This window comes from Peromyscus eremicus, chromosome 5 (genome assembly GCF_949786415.1).
Source record: "Peromyscus eremicus chromosome 5, PerEre_H2_v1, whole genome shotgun sequence".
Lineage (NCBI taxonomy): Eukaryota > Metazoa > Chordata > Mammalia > Rodentia > Cricetidae > Peromyscus > Peromyscus eremicus.
Window position 1 is genome coordinate 53,351,073 of NC_081420.1, and position 8,941 is coordinate 53,360,013.

The following is an 8,941-nucleotide window of genomic DNA, read 5'->3' on the forward strand; positions in this document are numbered from 1 at the left end:
CATTTCTCATTCAAACCAGTGTTTGAGGTTATTCAGTGTATGTAAGCTGCACCTGCAATTTACAGGAAGGACCAATATAGGATGTTGGTCCATGCTGGTCAGAGGAGTTATGAACTGGATGGGAAACGTAACTGGGTGTATACAGCTTCACCATGGCCCATTTTTTATTCATCCTTTGGATGAAGCCAATCTATTGACATCGGCCACATAGTTCATGCTCTTTAACTTCATTGTTAAAACTGTTTTGAACCAAAGAACTAACTAGATTTTTATTCTTTCAGTAAGTCTGCTTTCTCTAAGTGTTATAATTAATTCACCCCTATCAGTGGAATTTGAGGCATAAAAAACTTTAGGGTATATCATACTGAATGGGAGACACAATATTTATTTTTTAAGCTCTTGGGTCATACAATGTGTTATATGTTAAAGGAAAATATATATCAGAAGATTTCACTTCAAAGTTTCACATCCAGACAATACTGCAATGTGGTGTTGTCAGGACAATGAAAATCCAGGCGTCGAGTAAACAGTGGACTTGTAAACATATGATGTCAATGCTGTGTTTCTCAGTCCTTTCTTGTGGTGTTTTACTAACAATTTACTTTTCATCTGCACATATTGTTTGTGTCATGAGGTCCCCTGAACAATGGGGCACCTGCTTGTGTCATGAAAGATAAATACATGATGAAATGATCGTTGTTTCAAGTCCCTCAATCATTTCAAAGGACATTTGGAGTACAAACAGATGATGTAACTCAGTGTACTTCCAACAATATCTCTACAAGGCAAGTCACACAATGCCCCAGGATGACATTAGGACCACAAATAGATTGTCATTGAAAACAATATTGCAAATGAAATCTATGTAACTAGCGTTATATAACAAGGATGTTAATCTATGTTTTGAGCTAAAGTAAAATTCATTTTTTAAGGGAACACACCTTCTTTTATTTCACTAAAGCTCTTATTATGGCAAACTTCATGCACATAAAACACACTAATAAAATCTCTTTTGGTATACTAGCAGTCTGCATTACACAAAACCGATAAAAAAGAGATTAAAAATTAAACATTTATGACCCCAGGAACTGCTGAACACACTATGCAGAGAACATCTGTAACCATAAAAGCCAGACACTTGACGTCTGAATTTGCCTGTTGTGCTTACTTAATTACTGTGCACAGTAACTTGTTGGGTCCAGACAGAGCAATGAGTAGGTTGTAGAAAATGTCATTCCCTAAGGGGTTTCCCCATGCAAATTCAGGAGGGGAAGATTCTCTTTCCAATACCCAAGTGTGACTTCCATTATTATTAAATGGAATCATGTATACTAGGTGATGGTATAATGGACCCCAGAGAAGGGAGAGAAACAAGCCCATAGATCACATCAGCAGTATTATTTAACTTCCAATTTCTTAAACCTGGGAAAACAAGGAATAAAACTGGTTCTTAATTAACTGAACATCACAGTTTGTAACACTTTCCTTAATGAGCACAGATTCACGACTTCATGGCAACCTTGGTTTCATCCACCTCTGTCTCCACCTTATGCCACCAGGCTGCCAGTTTTTATCAGCTAGAAACCATGTCTTTGGTCTTTGCTTTCAATAGCATTCATCATAGTAGGGAGCAAATTCTTAGTATATGTTCATTAAAATTAACTATGGAAAAAGAACATACTTTTATGCTTGAATATGTGAATAGATTTGTTATTTCAACTCTGAGTGGTCAGATTCAACATATTCGAAATTACAAAACTGTTTGGTTTGCTCCAGTTCCTGAGAAGACAAAGCATGAGTTGTCTGAATAATGAGGTTCAAATGCAGGTCCTGATTGATTCCACGCAATATGAAATCCTGACTATCTCACTAAACAATTAGAACAACGAAGGGTAGAACAATGGCTTAGTAGGTAAAAAGCACTTGTCACACCAACTTGAGACCCTGAATTGGAATCCCCAGGACTTCCATAAAGGTCTGGGTAGCTAGCCTGTTTTATGCAGTAGAAACAAAGAGATCCTGAAACAAGGTGAAAAGTGAGGACTGGCACTTCAGATTGCCTTTTGACCTCAACTAGTGCACCCCAGTATCTGAGCCTGCATGTCTATATTCACACCACACACACACACACACACACACACACACACACACACACCCCACAGAATACAACAGTGAGCCAGAAGAACAGATTTTAGTCTGAGTTCTGGCAGCAAATATTTATGCTGTCTCCAGTTCTCTTGATCACAACTCATTAATCATCATCACTTGGGTTGAAAATACCTTTCTCTGCGAGCTTCAGGAAGATGAAGTAAGACAAGAGGTGTGAAACTATTTTCAATGTAGATCCCAGATGTTTGCAACATCCCCATTGTCTTTGTAAAGACTCATTTTCCAGCTTTTGAATGAATTACAGGAAACACTGATGCATATGTCTTATCCAGGGGCTGGAAGGGGAGTACAGTCCTCCTCCTGGATCTGTTTCTAGAAACAGAAGGAACTTTGCAAGTATTCCTGCACAGTGATACTGGATTTTTAAAGAGTTTTAGGAACAAAGGTGAAGATCATCCTAGAAAGATCCAAGGTGAGTTACTAGAGTCACACATGGAGACCCATAGAACAATTTACTGTTGCATACTCAGAAAAGCAGCTGAACTGTGCAAGTCCTTACTTGGAGGTCCATTGATCTAACACCACATTCACTGAGAAGCTATGCCCTAATAATGACGTTTGGAAGAGTGTTTGATTGGAGGGTTTCTCTAGTAGATAGGATTGCCTGGCTTATTTCTCTGCAGTCTTACGTAACTAAGAGAGGATTTTAGATAAGCCTCCCCAGTGCAGTCTGAGATGATGTAGAGTTGATTACAGAGAATTTTAATTTTTCTCACAGACACATCTATAAGATCTGGAGATTCTAGGAGATCCTGGGTGAGGTGTGAGGCCCCTAGCTGTGGGGACTTGTCCCAAAAGCTAAAGTGTGTTTCAGATATGCTAACTTCTCACCTTGTTGAACACTAAAATCCTGAGACCTCTAAAGTAGAATTTGGGTTTTCTTAGATCAGTGCTACTCAACCATGGGTGTGCATCATACATACTCACAGGGGTGGTTTTTGTTGTTGTTGTTGCTTATTTCTAAGATTGTGCTTTAAATACAACTCTTTTCCCTTCTTTACTCTCAGGTACCCCTGAAAACATACAAGTAACATTATATGAACAGGCTATGTACACACACACACACACACACACACACACACACACACATGCAGACACACACACACTTATAGTGCAGGACTTGTTTTTAGAGAAAAACAGCTACTGGATGCCACTTCAGAGATACTGATGCAATGGTCCTGGAATGGGCCAGATACTCCTGTTTCTAACAGATAGTCACAAGAGGCCAATCCTGGAGCCACACTACTGTCTTATAGAACTATAAAACTCCAAATTCATGATCAGGAATAGAACTGTAATCAGGAACTATGATGTGTGCTGAGCAATTGCCATGTAGGCTTATACTTTCATAAGTTGGAGGAAATGGTTGATGAGGAAAAAAGTCAGAAATATGAGGGAAGAAGGGAGACATGAGTATAGCCAAATGAGAGAAAGTGCATGGGGTCAGGAAAGTATCTCCAAAAACAAAAGGAAAGAATAAGGAAGTAGAAACACAAAACACCAGAGAGAGAGACGCTCACACTCTGGGCTTGGTGAAGGAGTTAAAATGAAAGCACGCATTAGGGAACACTTGTCCCAGAGTGTTCCTGCCACCTTCACATCTACTTTTGTCTATGATTCCTTTCTTCCTTCTTTGCTCCCTCCCTCCTTCCTCCTTTCCCTCTTCCTCCTCTTCCTTCTTCTCCCAGATGTCTTTGTCTCCCTCTCTCGTTTTGAAAAGGCCTTGTGTAGTATAGACTTCCAACTATCTATGTAGCTGAGAGTAACCTTGAACTTCTGATAGCTCTGCCTCCATCTTTCAAGTATTGGGATTACAACCACATACTACCAGTTCAGTTTGTGCCATGTTGAGAAGTAAACCTGGGGCTTTGTGTATGCTAGGCTAGCACTCTGGAAACTAAGCTACATTCTCAGCTTTGATTTCCTTGCTAGATACTTGTATGATAATTCTTGAGTCTTCATAAATTGAGTGAAATTGCTTAGCTGTCAACCTTAAAAAGTAAAACATCTATACTGTGTAAGAGGCTCTAGTTTACAAAATAAATAATATAGATTTCTAAATGAAGTGCATTTTTTCTGTATGCTTTGATACTAAGCATGATTAAATATAGCTATTTAAACTAAAAAAATACATCAATATGTTTTCTATCAAGTCCTTACAATTGCATAGATTTTATCCAGCAGGAAGGAGATTTTAATGAGCATATTTTCAATTAAATCTATTTCTTTGACTATTGATATGTAATGAAGACTCATATTTAGTGTTTATTTTATTGGATCTTTGAAAACACTGATTTAAGAAGGTCTCATTACTGACTCTGTATATTTCAATAGAGTCCTCTGACTTCAATTAGTTTATAGCATTTTATTAGCAGTTTTATTGAGATGTAATTCCCATTCTGTATAATTCACCCAGCAAAACTACACAATTTGATGGTTTTTAGTATGTTCTCAAATATGTGCAACCATTACCACAGTCAATTTATAAAATATGAATATTTTCATCATCTGAAACAGAAGGCTTGGGCACACTAGCTACCGTTTCCTCCCACCCCTGTGCAATCCTCGGTCCTTAGTAACCATTAATCATGTTTCATGTGGCTTAGATTTCCCCCTTATGGACATTGAATAGGAATGGAATCACATAAACTGTATTTGTTTTTGATGGGCTTCTTTCTTTTATCATATTGGTGTGTTCTGTTTCTTTCTTTCTTTGTTTAAAATTATAGTGAGTTTTTTGTTAATTTCTTTTACAGAAAAGATGGAAAGATAAACATTCCTTCGAGTTCTTATGTATACATCCCATTGTTTTTCTATTAAAAATATCTTATATTTACCAGTCTGATCACTGTGGTAAGCAAGTTCAATTCAACCTATGATGAGGCAGGGGGAAGGGCTTGGACATGGGAGGCCCTTGCCTTCTTGCCAGGGGTAGGGGAGGGGTAGGTTGGTGGGGAAGGCTGGGGGATCAGGAGGAGGAAAGAGGGGGGATCTTTGATTGGTGTGTAAAATGAATGAAAAAATTTTCTTAATAAAAAAACCTTTTATTAGTTTGGCATATTTCTCACAATCAATTGTCCAATACAGACACAATGTTAGCATGAAAGTTTGTACTTTATTGACATTTCTTTAGTTTAGTTTTTTGCATGCGTGCATGCGAGTGTGCATGTGTGGTGTGTGAGTATATACATGTCTGCATGTGTTGGGGCATTCCTGTGTGTGGGAGGTACACGTATACATGTATGTACAGATGTGTGGAGGAGTCCCAAGACTATCACCAGGTCTCTTTGTGGATTGCTCCCCACCTTGTGTATTGGGGCAGAAGCTCTCACTGAGTCCGGGCTATCCAGCTTGCTCTGGAGGATTCTATCTCTGCTTCCCACGCACTAGGATTCTAGGTGGATCACTGTGCTCACCTAACTTTCTGTTCTGGGACTCTAAACTATCACACATCCTTAGTTTTTACCTAATGTCCTTTATCTCTTCCAGGCATTTCAAAATTTTTCCATGTTGTAACAAGTAAAACTGTATTTATTTCTGATCTATAACATGATATTTTAAACAATGTGCATTGTGTAAAGCGTCTCCATCTAAATAATGATCATTCACGACCTTGCCTTCTTATTTTCTGTGAGGAGAACACTTCAATTTCTCCCTCCCTTTTCAAGTATAGAATGCGATGTTATTCTGCCATCAACCTTTCACACTGTGTATTCAATAGATTTGTTTACAATCAATTACTGCCTTCTGTGCAAAAGTTGAAAATACTTATGTATGTCTTGAACAAAGGAAAAAAATCGGACACTTTGTGTTTCAAAGTTGGCTTTGCAGGAAAACTGGGCAAATTAGAATAATGAAAGGGGAAAAGAAAAAAGAAGACCTAGCATGACTTGGAAATCCTGTCACTGAGAGAATGGTGTGACTTACTGAAAACAAACACTTAAGCTAGTTAAGGAGTGTGGTTTTTATAGCAGAATGCTTTCATCTGGGCAAAGCTGCATGGAGAAGTTGAGCAGAAGTGTGATCAGCAGGGGTGGAAATACGCCTGCAGATACAGAGCTTGGCTGGTGGGCTTCCTTCTGATTTGTGGTCCTGATCTCACGCTAATGTCAAGAGGGTTAAATGAAGCACACATGATATCTGTGACAGCGTTAAGCATGTGACAACCACTCATTTGTAGTTTGTGATGGATTGTGTTAAAGGCCATGATGATCACAGGAGGGCCATGTGTCTCTGGAATTTGTGTGGAACAGCTCAGGTTTGGTCACATCACAATGGAGTCACTATGAAGGATTAAGGGAGAACATGGCTGTGGAAAGGGTGACCAAAGTGTAGATTCTGATTACCTCAGTTAGTTGCGTGGACTAGTTCCCAGTACTATAGATCTTAGCTGATTGAGAGCAGCCAGTTGGACAGAGAGATGAGAGTGGGGAATCAGTAGGTCATACTTGACAGTTACATTAGAGAATGACAGGTCTTCCATTCCCCCATCTCACAAACGACTACTGGCTTAAATGGCTTGAAGAAGCCTTCTACCGTATAGTCAATCAAATAATGATATTAGCTAAATTTATAACCTTATAGCTTTCCATAAGTGTAAATCAGAACATGGCACAGAAGGAAAAAAACAACTATTATGTAAACAGTAATCCAAGGCAAAACTTTTTTCACTGCTCTTATCATTTAAGAAGCAATATGAGCAACCCCCCAAGAGTGACATAATTCTTTCCCACTTTTTTCTGTACATAGCAAATATTTTAAAAAAGAAAGAAAAAGAAAACAAAACACAAAGCCAAAAGCCCCCACCAAAAACCCATTATGTATTTTTAAAGTAAACAGGCAAATCTCCTCATAAAAGGAAGAAACATTTCTATGCTGGTGTCCCAGATGTTTCAATTTTGCTTTACAGTGGATCATTTATTAGCACTTGGTAATGGAAATGCTGAAAGCTGTATAAATGTTGTGCTACTGCTGGATATCCCCGGAATAATGGAGCCTTTAATCACTACTTGTGAGTGAATGGAGGGGGTAAGCTCTTCAAATATTTTGACAATATAGAAAATTCCTGGAGGAGAAACAAGCATTTGCAGATACTAGGTAAGTATTTCACTAGTGCCCTTTAGCCAGTATGGCAGTTTCTGTGAAAACAAGAATTTTGTTGCAGTTGATAAATGGGGAGCCATGCTAAACAGGAATACCTTTATTGTAGCAATTGTTGCATGATGCATTGCTCCATATTTCTTGAGGTTACTAAGATAATGGTACTTTCTTATTTTGTATGGATTTTCCTAATTGCAAAATACTTTATGATTTATTATACAGCCTATTATTAGACTTGACTGAACCAACCAATATCCTATTAATTATAAGCTCCTGTTTTACATGCACCATACCCATATCTGAAATGCAAAAAAAATGTTATTTCAGTCATTAGTTCACAAGGTATACATTTTTCAAAAATAAAAAAAGGCTCATTTAATCTAAAGAGGAAGCCATTATGCCAAGAAAAATTGAATGTGATTTATTCAGGAACAGACCAGTTATTCTGTATTAAAGAGAAAATTATTCAATTTGTTGATCATATCCTGTTCTTGGGTAGCAAGTTAAGGAAACACTAAGTCTAGCATTAGAAACCTTGAAAGAGTTTATAAAATTGAATATGGCTGACTTTTTGTGTGTAAAGACGCCTCTATTTAATTGAATATCCAAAAAATCTTTCTATGGATAAAGTCAAACTTTTTATCTCATTGAATTTAAGGGGACCAGTATGTCATGTACAAATGGACATAAGCATTCAGTTTGAAACTCAGTACTCCTCAAACAAATTACTAAAAATGCTAATTATTTCCCACAATGAGGCAACCATAGAGATGCAGTTCAAGGCTTTAGTCGATACTAATAGTGGACTTGAACTCAATTTTAAGTGTCTAATTGGACAAAAAGAGAATGGAGAGCTGGAGAATAGAACTCTGAGTTATGTGAGCTTTCTTGATGGGTCCAGTAGAAGGGAAGGTACCAATGAAGATCTTCCATGGTCCTTTGGGCAGAGACAGATGAAAAGAGAAAAGGAGAGAAAAATCATCTCCAATTACAGTTTGGATGAAGGGCTTTCTCTTGGACATCGAACTTTCTACCCCCAAACTTGAAAAAACATGTCCCTGCCTACTTCAGAGTTTCATATGCTCTATGACAATAAGATACTCACTAGACACATTTAGATAAGTAGGGCCATTACTTCAGGTGATTCATGATGGTAGATCACTGAATCCCTATCAGGGTATCTAGGACAAGCTGCTTATCTATCTATCTATCTATCTATCTATCTATCTATCTATCTATCTATCTATCTATCTATCTATCCTTCTTCTTCTTCTTCTTCTTCTTCTTCTTCTTCTTCTTCTTCTTCTTCTTCTTCTTCTTCTTCTTCCTCCTTCTCCTCCTCCTCCTCCTCCTCCTCCTCCTCCTCCTCCTCCTCCTTCTCTTTTATTCCTTTTCCCTCACTTTTCTTCCTTTCTTTCTCTCTGTTTCTCTAGTACCTTTTAGAGTTTCCTCTTAATCTTGGGACTGGCTCACATAGAGGGTGTTCAGCCTCCCAAGCTCTTGTGCTATCATTCTCCTGGGTGATTGGATTGCTGTGTGTACTTCCCAGAATAATTGTCCTTATTTGATTACATTATTAGTACCTGGCAGACCCCACCCCTACATTACACAGAAATAATAGTGTCATTCTCTCTAATCCAGGACAGGTTATACTGGCCCTGCCCTGATGACC